Genomic DNA, 27,628 nt, shown 5'->3' on the forward strand with positions numbered 1-27,628 from the left:
AATCAGACTACAAACCATATCTCCCAAATCACAGCCAATAGAAAGCCAACCAACCACCTTCTGATAAGCCTTAATATTAGAAGTATATGCAACAAGGTGCATGAATTCCATGCCACCATAGACTTCTACTCCCCTGATGTAGTGATCCTTACAGAAACATGGTTAAAACCACACATTACTAATGAGCAAATCCTCCCTGCTGGTTACAATATACTAAGAGTAGACCGACTAAACAAAAAAGGCGGTGGTATAGCTATAATATTTAAGCAGCATCTAGAAATCCAGATCTTAAAGTTAGCAGCTCCCCAAATAGGTAAGGAAGAAATAATATATGCCAACCTTATAATAAACCAAAATAAAACCCTAAACATAATAGGTTGTTACTTCCCACCTGGCCGCAACATCCCTCCACTTGAAAACCTCCTCAGCTGGACTACCCACCACCTACTCCAATAAACTTTAATTCTAGGAGACTTCAACACTGACTGGCAATCCTGCTCTAGCAACCACCCAACCCATCATGTAAATCTTCATGGCTTCACCCAACTAGTCCAGTCACCTACTAGGATAAATAACTCCAACAAACACACTACCCTTGATTGGATACTAGTCAATAAGAGCCCCCAGTCATATATAGCAGGCTGCTTATCTGACAGCCTCAGTGATCACTCCCCAACCTTCTTACTAAGAAAACACCTTTTATAAAGCAAAACCCATCATCTACCATCAAATACGCAAAAAGACTAACTTCAGCCCTCTCTCATTCAGCTCATCCTTAAATGACTGTAACTGGCAACCTCGAAAATACCTCAAACTAGATGACGCAGTTGACTACTTTAATAAAACATTCCTAAGCATCCTTAATTACCATGCCCCCATAAGACGTTCCCAAACTAGAGCCCAACAATCCTAATGGCTGCAAAAAAACATGAAGTCTGAAATGAAGAACAGGGATAAACCATGGGACAACTGGTGCAAAACCAAAACTCCCTCTACTAGGCAAAAATTCCTAGAACTACGCAAAATCCAATACTACCAGTCTGCCCTTACCTCCTCCCAACATAACCCAAAACAATTCTGGTCCTCAATAAACTCCATCCTCCACCAAGGTAAAGTAAGTACACCCACTCCTAACTTAACTCACTCTGAAAATATTGCTACCTCTTTCAACAATCACTTCACACAAACCGTACTATCACTAGCTAGACAACACAACCCCCCCATAAACCCACACCATCAGCTGGAACTAACAATCTCCCAACTAGCTTCTCTTTCTCTCCGGTTCCTACCTCCAAAATAAAACAACTACTAACTAAACTTAAAACCACCAGATTAGCAGCAGACAACCTCCCAGGTGAATACATTCAACTTGCAGCTGATGCTCTAGCCTACCCCTTATCACTCTTGATTAACAGATCTCTGTCAGAAAGTAATGTTCGTACACTATGGAAAGTCTCACACATAATTCCCCTACACAAAGGAGGCCCCTCCACAGATCTAACCAGTTACCGCCCCATAGCTATTCTCTCACCACTCTCCAAAATACTAGAGAGATGCATTCATTCTCAAGTCTCAGATCCCCTCCTTGCTAACAACCTCCTCTCCAACACACAACACGGTTTCCGACCCAACCATAGCACCACCACTGCCTTACTCTCTTTCTCTAACACTATCCTACAAAATAAAAATGCAGGTTATCTATACTCAGCTACCTTCCTAGACCTCTCTAAAGCTTTCGACATGGTCCCACACAAACAACTCCTCTCTCTTCTCAATAACCTATTCTTCTGTTAACCAGTCATCAACTGGTTTCAGAGTTACCTATCTGACCGCCAACAAGCAGTTGTTTGGCAGGACAACCTATCCCCCCAACTACCAGTCTCCATAGGAGTTCCCCAAGGGTCCATCCTGGGACCCCTACTCTTCTCTATTTTCACCAGTAATCTAGCCTCAGCCACAACACATGGCACACTCGTACAATATGCAGATGACTCGACCATCATCTGCACAGCCCACTCCCTCCCAGAACTGCAAAAAGTCACACAGGAAGCATTTTCTTCTATTGAAACTTGGTTGTCCGATGCCCAACTAATACTCAACCCAAACAAAACAAAATTACTAATCTTCCAACCCACCAAACTTACCCTAGACAGCTCTTACTTTAACATCACAGCAAAAGACAACACCACCATCCATCCTACAGAACACACCAAATTACTAGGAGTAGAAATAGACAATAAACTGAACTTTGACATTCACATTTCCATGACAATTAAAAAAGTGCACAAAAAAACTAGGAGCATTGTATAGAAAATCAGCAACTACTTACCAAAGCAGCTAAAATTTCAGTAGCAAATTCTCACATTATCTCTACCCTACTCTATGCCTCTCCAGTATTTACTAACCTTAGACAATGTGATCTAAATAAGCTCGAAACCTGCTACAACAAAATCGCCAAATTCGCCACAGGGGCTTCCTACCGTACTCATCACTGTCTCTCACTAGCAGAACTGGGCTGGCTAGAGCTCCCCCACCTCCTTCAATGGTACCAACTCACACTCGCCCACAAACTAATAAACCAACCACTAAAAGTCCCATCCCTTCAGAATCTACTGCAACCCTACATAACCACGAGACCACTAAGATCCAGCCACAAAAACCTCCTACAGGTCACAATAGCCATTAACTCTGCTGGAGAAGCTTTATTCTCCTGCACTATAGCCAAACTCTGGAACTCCCTCCCATCCTCAATTACCTCTGTAACTTCTTGCACCCACTTTAAATCCTTACTAAAATCACACTTCAAAACTTGTCAGATATGCCCTTGCAACCCCCCCCTCTAATACCATCCACTCCCCCCACCCACTACCTCTCTCAGCCCCTATCAACAACCTACTCTTAGCAAGCTTGGCTACTAATGTTCCCAGCTACCTACCACATAATACTTCTTGTAGCAACAACTGCTAATGGCTGTTATGTACCTCAAAAACAGTTTGTATCAATTGTTCACTGATGAATCTCAACTACATTTTAACCATGTTTAGTATGTCACCATATTTTAAAATTGTACTATGCTCTACAGCTGTTTTACATCTGTTTTCTTCTTGTCTTGCATCCTTAACTGGACTAATGTCTATATTTAAATGCTATGTCTTTTTAACTGTATAATGCAAATAATATTTAATGTGGAGCTTTTCTCCCCGGGCCTCCGCTGAAAACGGACCTGTGTCCAGTCGGACTCTCCCGGTTAACAAATGTAAATAAATAATAAATATAATAATGAAATGAGGACATAGCTTACCTGTAAATGCTAGACTCATCACATTTCGGCTTTGTTAAAGGAAGGTCATGCCTACTAAATCTGGTGGACTTTTTTGAGAAGGTCACCAAAACATTGGGTTAAGGTAAGACTGTGCACACAGCTTACCTCGACCTGGCAAAGGCCATTGATACAAAACCCCACTCAGGCATTACGGACAAGCTCACTAACTCAAGTATAAACCCTTTTATCATCCACTGGATAGCCAACTGGTTCACTGATAGTTCCCAGGAGGTCAAAATAGGTAAGGCCACCTCAACAAAGAAGCCAGTCATTAGTGGAGAATCCCAGGGCTCAGTACTGGGCCTGCTGTTTTTGGCATCTATTTCTCTGAAATGTAAACAAATGCTGAAGGTTTATGGGTAACTACGTTTGCAATTGATTGCAAGTTGGGGCTATCATCGACTACCCTGCAGACACTAGCATGGACTGACTCTGACTAACAAAGGGTGCCAAAGCCATGACCTTAAACTGAATGCTAAGAAATGCATAATTGTACCCTTTGGAAGTCAACCATCCCAGCTAATTACCATGTTGATAATAAACCCCTAAGAGTAGACTCACAGACAGTAGTCTTATCTTCGACCACAATGTGGCCACAGTGGCGAGGAAATCCTTTTATGTTCTGCAACTTATAAGTAAGGCCATGGCATCTAGGTCCAAAGAGGTGATTATCATGCTGCCCTTATCAGACCAGTCAACAAGTACAATGCTCCCTTTGGCATGTACCTGACCAAGCATTTGCAGCAAGTAGAGTGATGTCAAAGGTTCCTTACAAAAATAATGCAAGGCATAATAAACCTGCCTTATGCAGAGTGCCTTAAAGCCCTTTCCCTCTACTCAATCTTCTATAAATTGCTGAGTGGAAATCTATGCCTGGCTTACAAGGCATCTGCAAACCCACACTTATGAATCGCCTACATATTTATACATCAAATAGTACCAGAAATACAAGGTCTAGAGACTTGAATTTTGTCTGTGACTTAGACAGAACATGCTGGAGAGACAGATATGTGTCCCACAGACTGCCCATCCTAAAGAACAGGTTTTTCATCCATGTGATGCTGAGATTGTCTGTTACCCAATTTAAGTACAACCTAGACAAGTGGATGGAGAATAGGAAATTTTCCCCAGGCCTGGCACCTATGTCCCTTATGGACAGAAGCAGCTTATAAATGCCTGGCCCTCAGTGTCCTATTTGGATACAGGACATCATTATTCTTTTGGGAAACCGTGCCTAGGCTTAGAAAGAACCCTCAGGTCGTTAGTCTAGTAGCAGTCTATGAATTTATGAATGAAGCTAATGAATTACCCCCAGGTGGTTAGCCTAGTAACAGTCTATGAGTTTATGAATGAAGCTAATGAATTTGTATGAATTAAGGAAATGGACAGATCTTTAATTCTGTTTGGAAGCAGTCTTCCTAGTCTATAAGGAGGTACCTTTGTTTCATGACATTTAGTCGTGGTAGCTTGCCACAACCAACTCTTAACATATAACTTTGAACTGAAAATGTACAGAATGCATTAACTCTGGGGTGAGAATCTGGTCTGTTAATTTGTATTAGTCTTATATTACTCAGAATTGTGTGTATGTCTGCATTTTCTGTGTCTAATTGCTGTGAAGTTTTCTTTTGGACACATCAGTGTGCACCAACCAAGTCATAATATACACCTTGAAATGTTGTGTAGAATCATATGACATGGAATCTGGTCTGTTAGTTTGTATTATTTGATGTCATTCTGTTCTTATGTTGCAATATTCTTAACCTTTGGATTAGCCTCTGCCTAGTGACCCAAATGTCCAGCCAGTATACAAAAGCTTTAGTCACTGCAAGGTATGTGGGACATCTGGCATTGGTCGTAGGGAACATGGGCCATAAAAGTGTCATCTACACATACCTTCCTCAGAACTTCTCTATCACCAGTTGAATGACAGCTCATCCTGCCAACTCTGCTGCTGGATCCTATGATTAAAGTTAAATACCCCGTTGGGGCCTTTTTTCTTATTATTTTCTTGATCTCTGCATGCCTGCCAGGTTCATATCATCCAGAAAGGGAAAGTGTAGGTGTGGACGTCAGATCTCTCATAAGGACGCCCATGATCTGTGTCTATTTTGCCTAGGACACAACCATGACCATAAGGCCTGCGTCGGGTCTATATTATATAACCAAAGTTTTATAACTTCGCATACCATATGATCGACACCATATGGTCGAAATTATAAAACATTGAATATATAAAAAAAAAAAAAAAAAACAATAAAACAAGGAAACACAAAACTAAGGTTTGTAAGAAGGGGCAAACCACCCTGTACCCCCAACGTGGGGGGGCTGTGCCCCCCGCACCCCCGCTCTTTAAATATACCAACTCCGAGACCGCACTTATAATGCAGTAAAGGGAAGATTTCCCTTTACTGCATTGTAGTGTGATCTTGGAGTTGGTATATTTAAAGAGCAGGGGGGTATAGGGGGCACAGGGGGGGCTTGGCCCCCTGCTTTAAAGTGTTAGGTAGCGCTTGTTGTTGTTTTTTTTTTTTTTTTATACATATTCAAAGTTTTATAACTTCAACCATATGGTGTCGATCATATGGTATTCAAAGTCATAAAACTTTGGTTATATAATATAGACCCGCCTGCACCATTTGTCAAGCCTTTGTCCCGAAAACCCTGCACAGCTGTTTGCATACTCTTAACATTTACTGGAAAACAAAAGACTTAAACGTTTGGTTCTTGGGATGGAAGGGCCATCCGGTCATATGGCTGAGCCACTGAAAAAGAAGGTCAAGATTTCTAGGCCTGAAACTACCACTTCCACCCAATGTTCCCCCTGTGGTCGAGGTACGCTTGGAATAACGTAGGAAACCAGCCAACTCAGGTATAGTGGGTACTGTTTTGAAAGCAGCTCAGCCAAGATTGAAAAGCATGTCCATGGAGGTTATGTAGACATCAGGTGCCAACAATAAGAGGGAACCTCAGATTGCTGCAGACATCCAGACCGGTCCTTCCTCCACTTCTGTAGCTCCTGAGACTAGGCCCTCCTTAGGCCCTACGCCCTCTAAGCCTGTCTCTTCCTTGAAAAAAAAAAAACAATTAAACATGTCTCTTCACCTACTGAGAGCTTGACTGATCTGCAAGCCTTCTCTCAAGGCTTATTTAATGCCCTTATGGCCCTTAGGCCTTCCTTGACTGCTTCTCCCATCGCTTCTCCTCCTGTTATTAGCCCTAGGCCCCAGACTACTGAACCTCCCACACTGGAGGCTGAAGAGTCTTCAGATTCCTCTTCTGAGCATTCTTTGTCTTATGCCTCTCAAATGCCTTCTCCCCTACGTTATGCATCCCTCGAGGAGGACTCTGCTGAGGGAGACTCCCCTGGGGAAGACCTGACCTTTGGAAAAACAGTCTCTCGGATGAGAGAATTCTTTAAATGGGACTCCACAGAAATGACTGAAGTCCAAAAGCAATATTACAAATGCCTACAAATGGACACTCCGACACCTTCTGCTATTCTCCCAGTCCTGACAGTCTTTTTAGATGCCTTTTCTGCAACTCTTAAAAATACTGAATCCTAACCCCCTGCTCCTAGAAGACCTGACAGGTATTATAACATACAAGGCCATGTCAAACCCAGATTTGATGAATATGCTTCACCTCAAAAAATCTAGATCCGTCAGAGCCACAAGGGCGGGAGACTTAAACCTCGACACGGCTATTAATAGGACGTGCTGGAGGGATAGATTCATCACCCAAAGACTCCCTATGCTGTGGAATAAAATCCCGGTATATGTGAGGCAGAGCACCTCGCTGGCCTTGTTCAAGAGAAATCTTGACCAATGGATGGGAGATCGCAGATATACCCCAGGGATTACCTCAGTGTCACTGCTCAACAGAGGCACAGCAAAATAATGGGTATAGTTCCCCATACTAAAGGGGTAAGCCACAATACTATGGGCTAGGCTTGTAAATGCCCTCGGGCAGATAGCCTAGTATGAACCTATGAACCTATAAGGTCACTGAAGGGGCAAAATTTGTTATTAAGTGTCCTGCCGCAGATCCTGGTGCTATTTCTATCTCTGCAGACAAACCCTCCAGATTGCTACCTTCCACCTCTGTCCTCCCTTCTAAGGACAGCAAAACAATGGATAGAATTGGCAAGAAGGTGTACATTTCAGCAACTCTGGCCTTTAGGGCCATCAGCTACCAGACACACATGTCCAAGTAATCCCTGGCCCTTTTATCTCAGGCTTCTAAGCATTTGGATGGCCTCCCTGGTTCGGCCACAACATTTCAAATCTGTAGTCTGATCTCCTTGTCCTCACAAGTGACAAGACATTCAATCAAATGCAGTTATGATGCTGCAGAGGCTTCAGCCAGATCTGCAGCCTCCACCTCAGTGCTCAGGAAGTACTCTTGCTTGAGGTTGCGACCCCTTCCTGATTATGTCCTGACTAAATCTGTAGCTGCCCTGCTGGACAATTCAGCCTTGTTTGCCACCCAAGTGGTAAAACTTTTCAAAGCTCTGCAACAAAAGAGCAAAGAGCTTTAGGACCTAAAATATTTGTTTGAGTCACCCATTCCTAAATTTCACAGGAATTACCCTACGAAGACACAATTTATTAGAAAACACTCTGCTCCTCATCCTCATGATAGGGGCAAAAAGAGTTCCAGAAAGCAGCAAACTCCTTCTAGGCCAACCCAGACACCAACCCAGAAACCTCCTTTTCAGGGCAAGACAGGTAGTCTGTGAATACCTGCCCCCCCCCCCAGGCCATATTCCCCTTTTCCAGAGACTCTCTCACTGTCTCCCTTTCCGGGAAAGCATCACCTCAGACAAGTGGGTTCTCTCTATCCTAGAAAAAGGTTATTTCATGACCTGGGTCATTCCTCTTGTTTTTAAGGGCATCCCTCAGTGACCAAAGGACCAGCTGCCCCTATTTCAACCTGTCTTGGACAGCCTTCGCTCTCATGGAACTATTCAACTATTTCCAGGCTCAGAAAAAGGAAGGGGCTTTTACTCCAGACTTTTTCTAGTCCCAAGAAAGGATGGCCCATGGAGATGCATACTAGAGGTCTCACACCTCAACCTCTTTCTTCTAGTACCCACCTTCTGCATGCTTACCCTTCAAACTCTTTTCCCACTGATAATGCCTCAGGCATTTCTGACCACTTTGGACATCAAAGATGCTTACCTGTATATCCCCATCAGGCACAAATACAGGAAGTACTTACACTTCTCTGTGGGTTCCTTACATTTTCAATTCTCTGCTTTACTATTTGGGCTATCTACTGCTCCACGGGTATTCACCAAATGCCTGACTCCAGTGGTAGCCTACCACAGGGTTCTAAGGATACACATTTTCCTATACCTGGAAGAACTCCTGATCCAGGCAGACTGCTACAGTACCCTCTAGACCCATCTCAGACAGTCATTTCTGTTCTGCAGTCTCTGGGCTTCACAATCAACTTCCCCAAATCCAACCTAAACCCCTTCCAGGATCAGGTCTTCCTGGGGTGCTGAATCAGAACAGATGTTATGATGGCATTTTCCCCACCTACACAAGGTGGAAAGTCTAAAGGAATTCCTGCGATCTGTCAATCACGCCCCTGCAATGACAGCAAGAGAATACCTCAGACTGTTAGGGTATATGGCTTCCACAATCCCAGTGTTGCCACTCAAGACTCCACATGAGAAACCTTCAGTGGTATCTGAGGTCCACATGGACCCAACAGTCCCACCCACTGGACCACACCATTCTCTTCCTGCCATGCTTAAGGAAGGAGATCCTTTGGTGGTTGGATCAAGTCTCTCGGAATCCAGGGCTTCCCTTGCAGCCCCTAGCCCCAGTACAGAAACTGCACACAGATGCTTCAGATCTGGGGTGGGAGCTGCTATGGGCAGCTTGAAGGTGTAAGGCACATGGACAGGCCCCTCCAAGAAGGAGCACATCAACATCAGAGAGATGAGAGCTCTCATCTTTGCTCTGAGGGCCTTCCAACATGTCCTGAAGCAAGGACCCCTGAAATTGTTCACGGACAACACCAATGTTCTTTGCTATGTGAACAAATGGTGGGACAAGATCATACTTGCTATGCAGACTTGCACTCCACGCCTGGGAATATGTGGTCCAGCATGGAGCAACTCTGCAAGCCATCTATATACCCTCAGCTCAGAACACACAGGCAGACAGCCTAAACAGATCCATATCACGATCCCATGAATGGGTGCTACACAGGGATGTGTTTTTGGACATAGTCCACAGGTGGGGTATACCACAAATAGACCGTTTTGCCTTCCCTCTGACCAGGCAACTTCCAAATTCTGTACCAGGGGTCCCAGCCCCCTAGCAAGGGCAACAGATGCCTTTTCTATCTCTTGGGAGTGGATATTTCTGTATTCTCCCCCCTTCCCACTCATACAGAAAGTCCTGATGAAAATTCAGCAGGACAAACCAAAATTCTTGCTGGTGACCCCCTTTTGGCGAAGACAGCACTGATTCCCTCTCCTTCTGCATTTAGCCAGGAGCAATCATCACAAGTTACCTCACAGAGTGGACCTACTCACACAGGACAAGGGATCCCTGATCCATCCCCACCTGGAATCTCTGAACGTAACCCTGTGGGTGATAGAGTTTTGAACCTTTCAGCCACTTTATTCTGAAGATGTGCTAAATGTCTTGCAGGAGGCCAGGAAAGCCAATGCTAAGAGATCCTATCTGTCCAAGTGTAAAAAATTCTGACACAAGTTAACCAGAATATTAACTCGATGTAGCATGACGACCTAAGGATAACAATGCATGTTTTCCCCAGGATCAGTGAAGTTTTTCCGATAAAGGCAAAGCCCGCCTGGTGAAGTGTTTCAAAACTGGGTACAGCATGCTTCACTCACCAATCAGTGTGGAAACTTGTTCTTATACAAAAGTACTATTTTTAAAGATTTAACTCCATTCTATATTATGAAAAAAAAACAGCTAGAACTATTTCAAGTAGGGGTCCCCCTGGTACTGTGTTATCTGTGTGAGTTATTGCAGGCAGGGTTGGCATTTTCCTCCATAAAGGCCCACATTGCTGCTATTTCTGCATGTCTGCCTTTAGAACCACCACTTGCTTCTAGACTTCAAGTGAAGTTATTCCTAAAAGGAGTTATGCACCTCAGACCACCCAAGAGGCCAGTTCCACCACCCTGAGACCTGAGCTATATATTGGAGAAGCTCACTGTTGCCCCATTTAAGCCAGCAGCTACAGCCTTTCTAAAGTATTGCACTTGGAAAACTGTGCTTTTGGTGGCCTTAACTTCAGCCAGGAGAGTCTCCGAGCTCCAGGCCCTCATGGTCACCCCACCCTTTTTGATCTTCCACAAAAATAGGATTACCTTATGAACTAACCCATCCTTAATGCCTAAGGTGATCAAAGAATTATCCCTGAACCAATGTATCCACCTCCCCACAACCCCCGAATATGACAGTGAGAGAGTCCTGCATTTTCTTGATGTTCACAGACAACTCAGATTCTACATTGACAAGACTAAAGCTATTAGGAGATCAGAGCAACTGTTTGTCTCCTTTCACCCCAGGGCTCTGGGAAAAGCTTTGACAAAACAGACTGTTTCTACATGGTACTCCAAAGCCATCTCCTTTTGGTATGCCTACCATGGAAAACACATAGACTCTAATACTAAAGCCCATTCTACTAGGGCCATGGCCTCCTCTGGAGCCTTTTTCAAGGGGTTAGAAACTGTCTCTATTCTGGAAGCAGCTACCTGGACATCTGTTCATACCTTCACAAAACAATACAAACTGGATCACATCTCCAAAGATGAGAAGAGGAGGACATAGAATAGTTGTGTAAAATCTTACCATAACCATAGATGTCTTTCTCTTCCATGTTGTAGTATTCTATCCCACCCTTCTACCCCCTATTCAAAAGAAAATGTGGGCTTTGCTGGATGATTAGGGACCTGTACAGCTGTCCTGGCACTGGGGTCTGACTGGGGCACTCAGTTCTGAGGAAGGTACATGCAGACATCACTTTTATGGCCCATTTTCCCTACGGCCAACATCAGACATCCCATGTACCTTGCAGTGACTAAAGCTTTTGTATACTGGCCAGACGTTCGGGTTGCTAAGTGAGGCTAACCCAAAAGTTAAGAATACTGCATCATGGAAGAGAAATACACCTATGGTTATGGTAAGATTTTACACAGCTATTCTTTATATTATTCTGTTTGTGTATATATATCTGTATTTTTCTGTCTGACTGTGTTTTTTGTAATATTTCTAACTTGCTGTTTGTTCTTTAGTCTGGGTCATGCCTTAAAACAGTCACTTGTGGCCAGAACATCCACTTGGGTACTGCATTAAGTAAGAAAATATATGCACTGGATTTCGGATACTATGATCAAGTCCACACTTTTGGTGCAGGTACTTTAGATGGTACACATTGTATCAGGCTGCACCATGTATTTATGCTAAAGGTTTTACAAATTAGGAAATATTATGCAGTGGCCATGGAAGTCTTAGGTTCATAGGTTCATAGGTGTGTACTAGGCTAATGGCCCTAGAGCCTTTACAAGCCTAGCCCATAGGATTATCCTGGCATTGTGCCACCCAATCTTAATTCCCAGTGCCTCTGTCACCAAATACTGTAGTAGCACAACTACAACTACTGGTGAAACTAATTAGTGATGTAAAAAAAGTCTAACTAGCTGTACACTTTAAACATTTGAGCTTGGTACTGCTAACTGACCAATGGAAAGGTCACATACTTATAAAAATGCACTTTATCATATCACAGAGACATGTGTCATATTCCTATTCGTAAAATTCTGCCAACAACTGTATCTTCAGATGATATCTCCTGCAAAGAAAATACTCTGCATGAAGTTCTGTCAGACTCATTGTCAGGAGCACAAAGCACCAAACAACATGCTGGTGTGTATATTTCAGCATATACAGCAGAATATAAAATATACCAGAAGAACATGTCAGATTCACAATACCAGAAGCAGAGAGCAGCAACCCAAAGGCAATTAAAGACATTCATAATATAGAATGGAATTACATCTTTAAAAATAGTACTTTTGTATAAGAACAAGTTTCCACACTGGTTGGTGAGTGAAGCATGGTGTACCCAGTTTGGAAACACTTCTCCAAGTGGGCTTTGCCCTTATCGAAAAACTACACTGATCCTGGGGAACCATGCATTATCCCTAGGCTGTCATGCTACACTGAGTTAATATTCGGGTTAACTTGTGTCAGCTGATGCACAGGACTGACAAACCAACTGAGATACAGAAGACTGAAGAAAGGAAGCACAAGGTAGGGATATGAAAGAAACATTCAAATTCCCTAAGGGGATCCAAGCAGTTCAAGTAGGAACACTCAAAAAAAGGAGAGAGAGAGAGACACATGTATGAGAATACCACCCACATTTTGAAGACACAATATGCTACTGTTAATAGATAAAACATATGAGGGATTTTTTTCATAGAATGGTTTATGCATGGTTAAATAGATTTACTTTTAGATGTGTCAACATAGCCAATCTACTAGCATATTCATTTAGGTAATACTTCACCTCTCTGTCCTCTCCAACATTTCCATTTCGCATACCTGCATCAATGGCCCACCCCAAGTCCTCAAGGCACTATCCAACATCAAAAACACTGATTCCGTGTTAGGATGCCTTCTGACTAGCCTGAAACAAGGCCTGCCAATCCCCAAAGAGAAATGATTTAATTTCAGGCTCCAAATAGGCTATGTGCCAGACAAATGAAAGCCAGCAACAGCCATGCCCCTGCACAAGGGTGGGGTGTCTACTGACCTAGGAAATTATAGACCTATAAATTTGATATGCCTCATCTGTAAGGCTATGGAAGATATCATTATAGAATTAATTGATAAAAATGTATGTAATGTGCAAAACCCTTGACCCTCGTCAGTTTAGTTTTGTTAACAGATTCTGTCTACTCAAATTGGTTAACTTCTTTGATGTGATTACTGAAGCAATGGATGAGAAGAAAATCAGTGCATATTTAAATCTCATTTAATATACTGTCCGTGCTAAATGTCAATCCCTATGTAACCCCATGGACAGCAAAACTGATCAAAATAGAACCCAGGAAATTAGGGTGAGTGGCTTCATCTCCTTCAAAAGACCTGTCATCATCAGTGTACCCCATGGCTCTGTCCTTGGTCCACTCCTCTTCAGTCTTTATGTCTCAGAAGTCAAAACCAATGTTAAGAGATTGTGGCTGACCAGAGTTGCTGATGAGTGTATACTAAGTGCCATTATTAACTCTCCAGAGGACACCAAGATTGTCCAAGAGGGCCTTTCCCAAACAAACACCTGGTGCCAAAACCATGGACTAAAACTAAATATCAGAAATGTATAATAGTACCCTTCAGCAAGCACAAGATCCTCTGCAACTATCACATTGATAACACATGCAAGAAAATTAATTCAGTAGTTAGGGGGCCTAGGAACCTGTGTAGACAGCAAATTGTCCTTTGATCACCATCTATTCAGAGCTTCCATGTGCCTGGCTTGGACACATGTGATACAAGACTTGGATTGCTTCTAAATCCACCTGTGGACCTAGAAAGCTGATATAAATATATGTTTTCCTATTCAGTGCTCTATCTCAGTGCTATTTAACACTTCAGTGCTACATTTATTGATTTTGTTGAATTGATCATTGTTTTTCAGCTTGCACTTGTTAAAGAAATACCATCTTTTTTACTGTACAGCTCTTAGGTTGTTTTAACAGTATTCTCTTATTTCCTAATCTCATCTGACTCTGTAAAAGCTGTTCTGAGTTTGCCAAAATATTTCTAAGTTTTGCAAATTTTTTTCTGTGTTTATAGAAGTTCTACATTTGTGCACTTTTTTCTGTATATGTGAAAATTTCTCAGGGTCTATGAACTTTTTTCCAATGTTTCCTAATACTGGATGAGTTCTGCCCTTTGTTGTAAAGCATTTGTCATTGCACTTTGGTTCATGGATTCATGGATTTAAGCCTAGCTATGCATCCCAAATCTCTGACAAGTTCTGATACCCTTGATAAGTGTAAGTAGGGATTTGGGACATGAACCATTTACCGGTTACCTGTGTCCATTAGAGACATATGTGCCAAACCAGGGATGAATTTCCAGTTTCCCATCCAATTGTCCAAGCTGCAATTGAATTGGGTTAGGGAGGAACTCTACTTCAAATGGATGTGGAGCCTGTTCCATAGATGTGGTAATCTCTAAGATACATATCTATATCACAGGTAAGTTTTAAGTCTTTCAAACAGGTAATTCTGGTGGTGTTTGTTTTGTGGATATGCAGGAGGTCCATTGGAGTAGAGTCTGACAATGCCTTGTATGCCAGACATAGATCTCCCCTCAAAAGCCTGTAGGATACAGAATACAGGGATAGGGCCTTAAGGCAGTCTGTATAGGACATTTTACTTACGCCCTATATTCCTTTAGTGAGGAACCTCTGTGGACATACCAATTGTTGAATATGCCTGGTTAGGTACATACCAAAGGGGGCATTGTACTCAGTGATAGGTCTGATGAATGCCGAATACAGTTGAACAATGACTTCCTTAGACTTAGATGTCATACCTTTGTTTATAAGTTGTGCAATACAGAATGATTTCCTCACCACTGTAGACATATCATGGTCAAAGTCTAGATTACTATCTGTGTGTGTCCCTAAGTCCCTGACTACTGGGTCAACTCTAAGAGGTGTGTTGTCATATGATATTTACCAGGGATGGATGACTTCCCAAAGGATACTATTATGCATTTCTTGGCATTTAATGTTAGTTCATAGCTCTGACACCAGTTGTTTGTCTGTGGCAGCCCCTCCTGGAGGTGTGAGGATTCAATGACAGCACCTAATTTGCAATCATCTGCAAATTTAGTCAGCCAGAGACCACTAACATTGGCCTTAACTTCTGAGAAATAAATTCCAAAAAGAAGCAGTCCAAGTCTGATCCTGAGGGACTCCACTTGTGACTGGTCTCTTTGAAGAGGTAGACTCCCCAATTCTAACTTTCTGGGTCCTGTCTGTGAGACAATTGGCTATCCACCAGGTAACATACAGGTTTGTAACTAACCTCTTGAGTTTGTCAGCAATGCCCGAGTGGGGTATTTTGTCAAAAGCCTTGTCCAGGTCAAGATAGGCAGTGTGAACAATTTTGCCCTCATCCATTGCTTTGATGATCTTCTCAAAGAAGTCCACCAGGTTGAGTAGGCACAATCTGCCCTTGCTGAAACCAAACTGGGTTGGGTCCACTGTCTGGAGGCTTACTGGATCTCTTTTGATCAACTCCTTGAGCTCAAAACCAGTTTGCTTTACATTAAGAGGGTTTTCCTGCACTCTGGTGTGAGCAGAGGGCTGATTCAACCCATCCGAATTGGGAACTGCTGTTGGAAGGCTTATTGTGTGTTTATCTGATTGGCCTGAGGGCTTAATTATGTCAAAGTCTTTTATCCTGCTGGTATTTCTGTATTTGGGAGCATTTCTCAGGTTTTGTGAACTTATTTCCAAGGATTCCTGATACTGCAGGAGTTCTGTCTTTTGTTGCAAATTATTTGTTACTGCACTTGAACTCAAAACCAGTTTGTTTTACATTAACACAGCTTTCCTACACTCTGGTGGGAGCAGAGGGCTGATTCATCTCATCCAAGTTGGGAACTGCTGGTGGGAGGCTTATTGTGTGTTTAACTGATTGTTCTGAGGGCTTTGTTGAATGACGAGTAGAGCCAGTGAATGGAAGATATCAGCGGTTTATTGTACACCTAATATAAATCCATCTACATGCACATCCAAGACTTGTTTAGTACCACCAGGCCTCCCCCCATCATACTGCCTTAACTACAGTGGCTGTCAAGGTACAAAACAACAGAACTTGATTACTGTTCTACATCCTCCCGCTTTAACTTTGTTCCTTATTTCAAATATATGAATAACGTTTGCTTTAATATTTTCTTTAAACACTTTCAAGAATTAAACATCATATTAGCAGTTCAACATAGCCTATCTTATTTCAGGCCAGTTCACTGTATATATTTACAACTGGGTTTGCAAACTCTTTGTGCCCATGCCACATACAGATTTTGATTTGACTTAGAAACAGGAACTGTCTTTAGAGGTCTATTCAGTACTGAAACATTACTTTGTACTTCAGAACTGTTTGAGTAAGGCTGTCGGTCTTCTTGGAGTTGATTGGCTGATGAGTCAATCAAGGAATTGGAATCACCAGTGTACACAGTCTGTTGTGGCTTCAGCTCTGGGACAGGCAAGATGTGTGCAATTTATTCTGTAGTCTATTTCTTCTGAATGATTTATGTAGGACTTTTGTTCAACACAAATATCCATCACAGTCCCTGCATAATCATTACGTTTTGAAGTCTGTATTCTAACAACTTTACCTTGCAACAATGGTCAAAGAGGTCTGCTAGGTTTTGTCACAGAATGACTTTTGTGCATGGCACTTTTTTGATAGCTGAGCTTTGACTACTTTATTACTCTTTGATGTTGACACTAACAACTGTTTGCTGATTGGAAAAGTTGTTTGTGTTTGTGTTGACATCAGTCTTTCAGCTGGTGAACCATCTGGTCACAGGGAACATTTTGAAGGCTTAGTAAACTGAGGAATACGTCAGTTCCATCTCTTTTGGACTTTTTCATTGAATGCTTTGCACTGTGGACTGCACGTTCAGCCAGATCATTAGCTCGTGGGTATTCTGAGCAGCTGGTTACATGAATAAAATCCCAAGATGCAGCAAATTGTTTTTAAAATGTTGACTAGTGAATTGTGCACCATTATCTGAGATGACTTTATGTGGGCTTCCATGGGCTGAGAAGTGCCTCTTTAGTTTTGTAATTACTGTGTAAGATGTCAAATTATGGAGTAAGCCAACTTCAAACCATCCTTGGTATGAATAAATGAGTACCAGGTAATGGTGACCGTTCCATTCAAAAATATCAACTGTTACTATTGACCATGGTAAATCAGGGATTGGGTGTAGGTGAAGAGGTTTTTTTGCTGATGTGGTTTGTTACTGTTGCAAACTGAACGTGAAAATGTCTGTCTTTCAGTATCTTTAGATATTGAGGGCCAGAACAAAATGCCTCTTGTCCTACTTTTAGTTGATTCAGTGCTGGGGTGGCCACTTTGCAGAATTTTTATATAGTCCTTTTGCAATGATTTAGGAACTACTACTTTTGGGCCTTTCATAATGATGCCGTCTTCCACCATAAGCTCATCCCTGAATGGGAAATACTGCTGAATTTCAAGTGGCAGACTTGTTAGAAGTATTGGACAGCCTTGGTTGATAATATTACTCAGTTTTTTTGAAGATCTGGGTCTGTAGCAGTGTGGTTTCTTAACTTTTCAAGCTGTGATGATGAAATGTGCTAGACTTCCATGACTTCAAAATCAGTTGTTTTGTCATCTTTCTGGGTGCATGTGACAAGATATCAGCAAGATACATGTGTTTACATTTTGTGTAGGCAATGCTAAAGCTGTATTTTTCAACTTTAACATCATCCATGGCAATCTTGCTGGGGCTGTATGTATTGGCTTTTTCAAAATCGTTACTAGTGACTGGTATCCGTTTCAATCTGAATTGGCCTACGGTAACATTGAATTTGGAGCATGCAAACACAACAGCAAGAAGTTATTTTTCTATTTGTGCATGTGCATCTCTGTTTGAGTCAGGGTATGGGATGCATATGCCCTCCTGAAGGCATGTTGCACCAATTCCATACTGAGGTGTCACAGGTAAGTGTCACAAGCTTATGGACAGCATGGTATCTCAGTGTGAGTGGACTTTTGTTATACTTCTTTTCTCCATTGCCTCCAACAATAATGTCATTCACTATAATGGCACAAGGATATCCAGCAAATGTCTGTTTCATGGCATGTTGGAATACCTCACTGGCAGAACTGATCCCAAATGGCATCCTAAAAAATCGGAATTTCCCAAATGGTGTGCTGAATGTTGTTAATAAAGAAGATCTGTACTCCAGCGAGATTTGCCAAAGGGAGTTCTTGGCATCTGAAACTGAGAAAAAAGTCAAATTTAGCATTAGTGCTGCTACCTCCTCTACTGTGCACATTTGGTGATGAGGACGTTTAAGAACTTTAAGTCTCTAGGATCAATGCATATCCGAACATCATCTGAGCTTTTCTGATGGGCAGTAACCATAGATGATACTCATTGAGTAGGCTTTGCCACAGGAGTAGGAACACCTAAATTCACCATCCTGTATAATTCTGCTTTTAATTTACCTTGCATTGCTACTGGGATCTTAAGTGCAGGTCTAATAACTGGGTTTATTTTGTGGTTCAGCTTCATGGATTATGTAACTGGAAGCTTACCAATTTCATCTTTGAAGATGTTGGCATATTCTTTAACGATATGTTGTGAAAAACTGTCATTTTTGTTTGTATTTAGATGGTGAACTTCTTTATTGAGCAAAATCAATCCCATTCATAGGGTGTCTTTTAGTAATGACTGTATGTTAAGAGAAAAAGTTTTAAAAACATACTGTTATTTGTCTTTTTCCTCTTCTTGCAAAGTGAACATGTTATTTGTTGGGATATGTCTATCAAAGATGGGCCTCATCTGTGAACAAAATACAGCATTGCTTATAAACCTGAATAATATCTGTTTTCTGCTTTTCAGAATAAAGAGATTTCGTTATAGCTTAGTGAAGCCTGGGATAAGATCGCACGGCCGATTAAGAGTTAATTTACTGAAGCAGGCTGTGTGTCCTGGAAAATTTGAGCTACCATTGTTGAACTGAACATTCTGTACTTCTTGAACATTCTGTACTAACTGTTGGTTTGAGGTGATTTGTGATAAACATGTTTACCACAGGTGTTTTCCATAGCCAACTGTCAACGGTCAGAAATGTAACAAAAAGTTGTTTTGCTTGCAGTATAAAAGTTGATGTCAGTAAACAAGATGACCAGAGGAGATCATCTTGGCCAACATGCTGTGTAATCTGGTTAGCTGCTAATAAAGAAGTTTTTCATCACCTGAGGCAGATGTGACTCGTTTGAATTTTTCTTCTGACATTTTGGTCCTTTGGACCGGAAACCTCTATGAAGATACGGATCAGACCAACAGAGAGACCGAAAAACCTGTGCAGGTGAGGGTTTCTCATCTTAAGATTCCCTCGACTGAAAGCCCTCCGACTGATTTGTTGTTGAGAGGAGGCCGGCCGCTCTCTGATCCCTATCTGAGGGACGGTTTCTGAACGAAAAGGGGAAACGGAGTCTCAATTGATTCAGGTAGGATGAAAAATAAATTTTCTTTTAATTTAATTTAACCTTGTCGACAAGGGTTTTATTTTTAGTTAAGGGTGGGTAGGATTACTTGTTAAGATTCTTTTGTTAGGATCACCTGTTAAGATAGCCCCATTTTATAATAAGCCCTGTAAAGTAACTTTGATACAGTCCTAAAATAAGAAATTTAGGGGAAACATGGGTTCGAGTTGCTGCAAGTGTGAGAGTGATGCCTGTTTAAATGTTGATGCTAAGTATATGAAAGGTTTAAACAAAAATAATGTTAAATTTTTGAAAAAGTGGAAGTCGAGATATGATTTTAATGGTACCCTGAATAAGAATGCCTGTGCAAAATTGGTTAGAGATTTGAAAAGAGATGCAGGAACTAGAATTAAAAAGCAAAGACAATTGGGATTTCCCCAAGCACAAAAATGGTTAGAAGAAGCAAATAAATGAGCTATAAAAGAAAAACAGTGCCAGGAAAAAGAAAAAAATAAATCAAAAGGGATCACTGGTACCAAGTGGAAAAGTAGCTTTATTTTTAGATAAGGAGGATGAGCATACAGTTTGTGTGGTACAAAGGCAGGCAACTGCCCCACCGTATGGGGAAATTGCTGCTGCCCTATTGGCAGAACCTCCTCAATATCATTCTGAAGATGTGGGATCTGTACAGCAGGGTGGGTTATTGGCTGCTCAAGGAAGCGTTGTGACCCCTCCAATTTACACGCAAATTCCTGTAGTACCCAAGGTTGCTTTGCAACAGGTAGACCAACCTATGGAGTTAAGGTCAGGACCAGCAGGGCAAGGACGTTGGGCCATTAAACTTTCTGACCACTCAGAAGCCCTTCCCTTAATGCAAGTTGCAAACCCACAAGCAGGGGATGTTGGACAAGAGCCAACTATTTTAGTTTATCATCCCTGGGCTAGAGAGGATATAAAACGAGCTACAGATGGTATTCCTCATCCCAAGGTTAATTTTCAAAAGTTTTCTGAGGACATAGTTGATATGCGTTTAAGTTATCATCTAAATGGTTTAGAAGTAGAACAAGTAGTGCGACAAATCCTGGGTCCAGATTGGCACTTAGTTTGTGGTGCTTGGACATGTAAGGCAGATGACGGCACTACATTAAAGCATAATTCTGGGGTGTTAGACACGCGAGTCACTGATCTGTTAAAGAGAATTTCGGATAAGTCGCGTCCAAGAGCAGATTGGACAGTAATAAATCAGTGCATCCAAAATGATGATGAATCTGTAGATCACTATATTGTAAGATTGACAGAAGTGTTCAATAACCATTGTGGAATGATGATTCTGCAGGATCAGACCAATGATAGTCCGTATGAACAGCAATTGAAAAATGCTTTTCTTAAGGGTTGTAGGGCTCTGATAAGTAGTTTTATAACTAAGCATATGGTAGATCATAGAACATGTAGACTGCAACCTTTGTTTGAATATGCACGGCATGCTGAGTGACATTTCAATTTAAAAAAGAAAAAGAAAGTACAAGTGTTAGCAGTAGGGGATGATGGTGGTATATACTTGGTACAGGACCAAAGGGGGCAAGGGTGCCGTGGTGGCGTAAAAAAAACATGGGGGCCCGAAATGGGACACGTTAAATAAACCGGGTGGACATTCAGAGGAATATGAGGGAAGGTTAAAACGTGGAGAATGTTTTAAGTGCGGTAGACGTGGGCATTTCACTGCCGACTATGAAGAGTGGCAACATCCCCCACAGCTTATGAACAAGGGCTCCGCATGACTATATGATAGTAAAGGAAGGCACCAAATTCATTATTGTGATTATTGTAGAGAAGAAGAAAGTGAGAATGATTGTGAGGATGATGAGGCAAACACTCTCTGCGATGAATGTCAGAACACTCAGAAGGAAGGGCGGGATTGTGACTGTGAAGTCATAAACTTGGCAAATTTGGGTATTGCTATGCATCTAGATCAAAAACCCATGATAGAGTTTTTGGTTGAGGGACAGAAAGTGGAGTTTTTATGTGATTCAGGTGCATCGCATACACTTTTGGGTCCAGCAGTTCTGCCTCCGAACTGCGAAACAGATGAGTTTGTCTTTGTGAAAGCAGCAAATGGGAAAATCTATAAGGAACCACTGTCTCATCTTCTAGTGTTTACAGATCCGCAAACAAACCAAACTGTTAGGTGTAGGGTAATTATATTGAAAGTTTGTCCAGTTAATTTGCTGGGAAGAGATTTGATGCATTCGTTTGGAATAGTGGCAATTCCCACACCTAAAGGCATTGAGGCAAAAAGGTTAGTGGATGGCTTGGTGGTACAAGGAGTACAAGACTTGTTTTACTGGTATAGCCAGGACTTGATTTCAAACGGGCCGGGGAGGGTTCATACAGATTTGATCAACCTAGCGTTAAGTAAATCTAGGAGCGGGTCACAGCAGGTTGCGGCACACTTACATTGTACAGTGTTCTACAGAAAGGCCCCTGGTCTGGATAAAGAATTTGAAAAAGAATTCTTTAAGCACAAACGTGCAAGGATAATTTTGAATGATATGTTTTGGGATACGCAAGGTAATACAGTAGTGACCTGTACTTTGACCAAGGAAATGAGTTCTTTATATCGCTCAGGTTATAGCCCACATATTTCAATTACTAAAGCGGTGGGGACACATTGGGTAGATTTGGCGAAAAAGGTAACAAATTGGGACACAATGTCCGAAAGTCAGTTGAAGGATCAACAGATCCAGGTACAAAGATTAAATTGGGTGACTTGGGCACAACCAAGCGTGCACCTCAGGGATGACAAAACAGAAATGGTATGACAAATCCTCCTAACTCAAGAGGAAGATAATGCGTTAAGTGCCTTACCTGTAGATTTATGGTCAAATGGTAAAGGGGATGTAGGACTTATGAAAACAGCAGGTGAAGTTTGTATAACTCCAAAGTCAGGTTTTAGACCTCGTAAGCACCAATACCCACTAAGTAAACAAGCAGAGGAAGGAATTAAGCCAGTTATTGAGCAGCTAAAACAGGTAGGAATTCTTGTTGAATGTCCCGATTCGCCTTGCAATAATCCATTGTTTCCTGTAAAGAAACCGGATGGGTCATGGAGGTTGGTTCAGGATTTACAAGCAGTTAATTTGGCTGTGACCCCAAGAGCACCGGTGGTCCCTGACCTCTATACATTACTTAATGATTTACTACCTCAGCACAGATATTTTTCTGTCATAGATATAAGCAATGCTTTTTTCTCCATACCACTACATAAGAAGAGTAGATTCTGGCTTACATTTACTTATCAAGGTAAAAGATACACCTACACCAGATTGCTGCAGGGTTATTGTGAGAGTCCGACAATATTCGCACAAGAAATGGCTGTGAATTTAGCTCAGTTTGTTCCCCCAGAGGGAAGCCAGGTTCTGTTGTATGTAGATGATATTTTGTTGGCCTCACCCATGCAGGAAAGTTGTAGAAAGGATACCCTTGCCCTTCTTAGTTTTTTAGCTGAACAAGGACATAAGGTAAATAAAGAAAAATTACAATTGTGGAAAGCACAAGTAAAGTACTTGGGTTATTTAATTTCGCAGGCAGGTAGACAATTGGAGAACAAAAGAAAACAAGCAATTCTTGAGGCACCTATGCCCACAACTAAACGGGAGATGATGTCCTTTTTAGGTGTGACTAATTTTTGTAGAAGTTGGATCCCTAACTATGCTGAGGAAGTAGGGCCATTGACCGCACTAATCTATGACACTCCCATGGCAGCTAAAAATGATATACAGTGGACAAATACGGCAATACAGGCATTTAATAGAATTAAGCAATTGATAGCAGGATCCTCTGTTTTGGGTTTTCCGAACTATTCTAAGCTGTTTATACAAATGGTTGATTGTAAGGGAGGATATATGACTTCGGTTCTGGTACAAGTACATGGGGATAAACAGAGACCGATAGCTTTCTACTCCTCCAGATTAGATCCTGTTGCAAGGGCATTGCCGTATTGTGTTCAAGCTGTAGTGGCAGCCACCATGGCAGTACAAGCCTCAGCATCATTAGTTTTGTTTCACCCATTACAATTGTGGGTTCCACATTCAGTAGCTACTATACTTTTGCAAGATAAGATAACCTTTTTATCTCCTAGTCGACATTTGTCATGTATGACAGTGCTGCTAACACAGCCTCATATGACCATAGAAAGATGTACTACTCTTAATCTGGCAACACTTTTGCTGACTCCAGAAGAAGGTACTCCACACGTTTGTCCAGAGAGCATTCATGACAAAGTGCTTCCCCTACCAGATTTAACGGATATTCCGTTGGTAGATTCTGATCTCATTTTGTTTGTAGACGGATCAGCAAAGAAAGACACTGTAGGAAAAACACTAGTAGGGTATGCTGTCACCACAGAAACTGAAGTTTTGGAGACAAAAAGATTGTCAAACATTTATTCTGTGCAAGCAGCTGAGTTGGTGGCTTTGACTCGAGCTTGTACCTTGGGGGAGGGTAAAAAGTGACAATTTATACAGATAGTCAATATGCTTTCTCCACTGTACATGTTTTCGCTCAACAATGGAAAAATAGGGGAATGGTTACTGCGACAGGCAAACCAATAAATCACAGAGATTTAATTTTACAGTTGTTAGATGCAGTGCAACTACCACTTCAGATAGTGATATGCAAATGTTCCGCACATACCAACAGAAAAGATCCTGTCTCCAGGGGAAATGCACTTTCTGATATGGCTGCAAAAAAGGCAGCTCAAGAAAATGATTTGCTTTTACATGACAATGATTTAGAGCCCAGACACCTCTTAGACTTAGAGACACTAAAAGTAATGCAAACATTGACAACACAGAAGGAAAAATGTCATTGGGTAAAATATGGTATCACTCAACAGGATGGGTTGTATAGGGCATCAGATGGCAAAATGGTATTACCCTCAAACCTTTTTAGGTATGCGGCATTGGTTAGCCATGGACCTGCCCATGTAGGAGTACAGACGATGATTCAAATAGTGTCTAAGGTGTTTTGGTGTAAGGGGTTTTCAACTTATGCAAAGCAATTCTGTTTATCTTGTTTATTATGTGCAAAGTATCATGCTCAGGGGGGAGTTAAAAAGTCACAGCAGGCATTCCCTACCCCTCCATATCCATTCCACACACTCTGTATGGATTATTGAATTGACACCCTCAGAGGGAAAAAGGTTCTGTTTAGTCATTATTGATGCTTTTTCTAAATGGGTAGAAGCTTTTCCAGTGAAGCATCCGAATGCACAAACAGTAGCAAAACCTTTGACTACAGAAATAATTCCCCAATTTGGTTTACCAAGACACATTTACAGTGATAATGGGTCTCATTTTGTTAACCAGATTGTTCAGAAGTTGGGTCAAGTGTTTCAAATTGATCTTAAGTATAATTGTGCTTACCATCCCCAATCAGCTGGGCTGGTGGAAAGACACAACGGTGTCTTGAAGAGTAAGCTCCGCAAACTGATGGCAGAAACACATAGATCATGGACTGCGTGCCTTCCTTTGGCACTCCTGTATATGCGAATCTCACCTTCCTACAAAGGACTTACACCATTTAAACTTTTGTTTGGGAGACCATATTACGTCCCGCAGTGGCAAGGATTGTTGCCAGCGGAACGGGGGTGAGGATCTAACGGATTATATGAAGAAGCTGCTAAATGTCAAATCTCTTGTAACCAATGACTCCTTTGCAGATTCCAGAAATGAAACATTGTTAAGCGTGGCACCCGGGGACTAGGTGTGGATCCGAATTGTGAAGAGAAAGAATTGGTCATCCCCCAGGTGGGGAGGCCCATACCAAGTACTTATCTCAACACCTACAGCTGTAAAGATCGCTGAGAGGACTTTGTGGATTCATATCACCCACTGTAAAAAACTCAAGACTCTTCCTTCTGCCATTGATATTGGTCAAACTCCACCTGACCTCTGAGCGCAAAGTCTGGCTACAAAGGGTCTCAAACCCAGTGAAGAAACCAACGGCGCGAGGTAGTCCTTAGGGAGGATGGCCATGTTCAACTGGTACTTGAACTGTTACATGATGATGATTTTGGTGGTGAAAGTAAATATGTCCATACGAGAAGGAACAGTTGCAAGAGAAAAAGGAATGATGGTGCTGCAAGTGCAAACAGATGTTACTACTGTGTTTAAGGTGAAACTTTGTGAAGGAATTTTGGACTGTTCTAAATGGAACAATGATAATTTCTTGACTCGTGCAAAATACTTGTGCAATAGAGACTGTACGTCCTGGTCAAATGTTTGGTTGTCAACAGATGTGAATGGATGGGAAACAAGTGGTGCAGTGATACCAGAGAAAGATAAAAGCAGGCAACAAAGAATAAAAATTGCTTATTTCCAAGGTACCGAAGTAATTACTATAACCATTGTGTCACCACAAGAAAGTGATTCAGGAGTTTATGGAATTGGAGTGTCTCTTCCAATTGGAACTGATCCTTTGGGGACCCTCCAACTTAAAGTACAAAGCCTTAAAAATGCTACAAATAAAGCAGAGCTTGCCTTCACAAAAGAAGAACAATTTTTACTCGAGACAGGATTCGTACACCATAATGAATGGTTATCTTGGGTTAGATATAGTACCCGAGAAGCACATTGTGAGAACTGTATTTCTTGTGCTGAAGGTAAACAGCAACTAGCGACAGTCCCATTGATGCGAGATGAAGGTAACCTAACGTGTCTGTTAAAATTATTCTTCAACAAAACGGAAGATAAATGCAAAAATGAAACTCAGCATTTTCCAGTCATAAGCAAAGTTGAGAAACCACCTGCAGCGATTTCCTATCCTGGTTCGTATATGTACATTTCCAGAGATGGCACAGGGAAGAATTATGGCAATATGGGACAGAACTATTGCAATGTTACTGTGAATGGAAATGAGAATCCATTTCTGGAGAACCAAACTCATAGTTTAGCAGACATATGGTGGTTGTATGGAGACAACAAACTCAGATCAAGGCTTACGATTCCCTGGAAGGGAACTTGTGCACTTGTAAAGTTAATTCTGCCATTCTACATTTTCCCAGTTCCAGCAAGCAATTTCGTAAGAGAACCTGAAATAAAGCCAAAGTGGTTGAGTAGGAGAAAAAGAGAGGCACTGAAGCAATCCTTCGATAATGGTGTCTACATCGATAGCATTGGCGTACCAAGAGGCGTACCTGATGAATACAAAGCAATAAACCAAATAGCAGCTGGTTTTACATCTATCTTTGTCTGGATTCAACCTAATAAGAATGTGGACTGGATCAACTACATTTACTATAACCAGCAGCGTTTTGTGGACTATACCAAAGATGCATTGAAAGGAATTGCTGAACAACTGGAGGCCACTTCACAAGTGGCATGGCAGAATCGAATTGCATTGGATATGCTCCTGGCCAAAGAAGGAGGAGTTTGCAGGATGTTTGGGACTTTCTTTTGTACATATATTCCAAACAACACTGCGCCTGATGGAAGTATCACTTGAGCTTTGAAAGGTTTGGAGATGTTATCCGAAGAATTGGGAGAGAACTCTGGGGTAAGTAATCCCTTTACAGACTTTCTACAAGCGTGGTTTGGAAAATAGAGTCATCTCATTAGCAGTTTCCTGGTGTCCGTTGGAGTCGCTGTGGCTATCGTGGTGGTATGTGGTTGCTGTTGTATACCCTGTATCAGAGGTCTTCTACAAAGACTGGTTGATACTGCTGTTATGAAGACGATGTACCAGCAATTGCAACAGACTGGTGAAAGTGAATACATTGAAATGTGACTTTTTGCAAATGTTTTTGAAGTTTAAAAGTTTGTCTTGCCAATGAAGTAATGTATGCAAAGAAAAACTTAGTTTTTACCATATATTGCTGAAATAAAAAGACAAATAAAAAGTGTTTTCAGGGGGGAAATGTTAAGAGAAAAATTTTTAAAAACATACTGTTATTTGTCTTTTTCCTCTTCTTGCAAAGTGAACATGTTATTTGTTGGGATATACCTATCAAAGATGGGCCTCATCTGTGAACAAAATGCAGC

The sequence above is a fragment of the Protopterus annectens genome, chromosome 2.part1 (assembly GCF_019279795.1).
Source record: "Protopterus annectens isolate FY-2018-M chromosome 2.part1, PAN1.0, whole genome shotgun sequence".
NCBI lineage: Eukaryota > Metazoa > Chordata > Ceratodontiformes > Protopteridae > Protopterus > Protopterus annectens.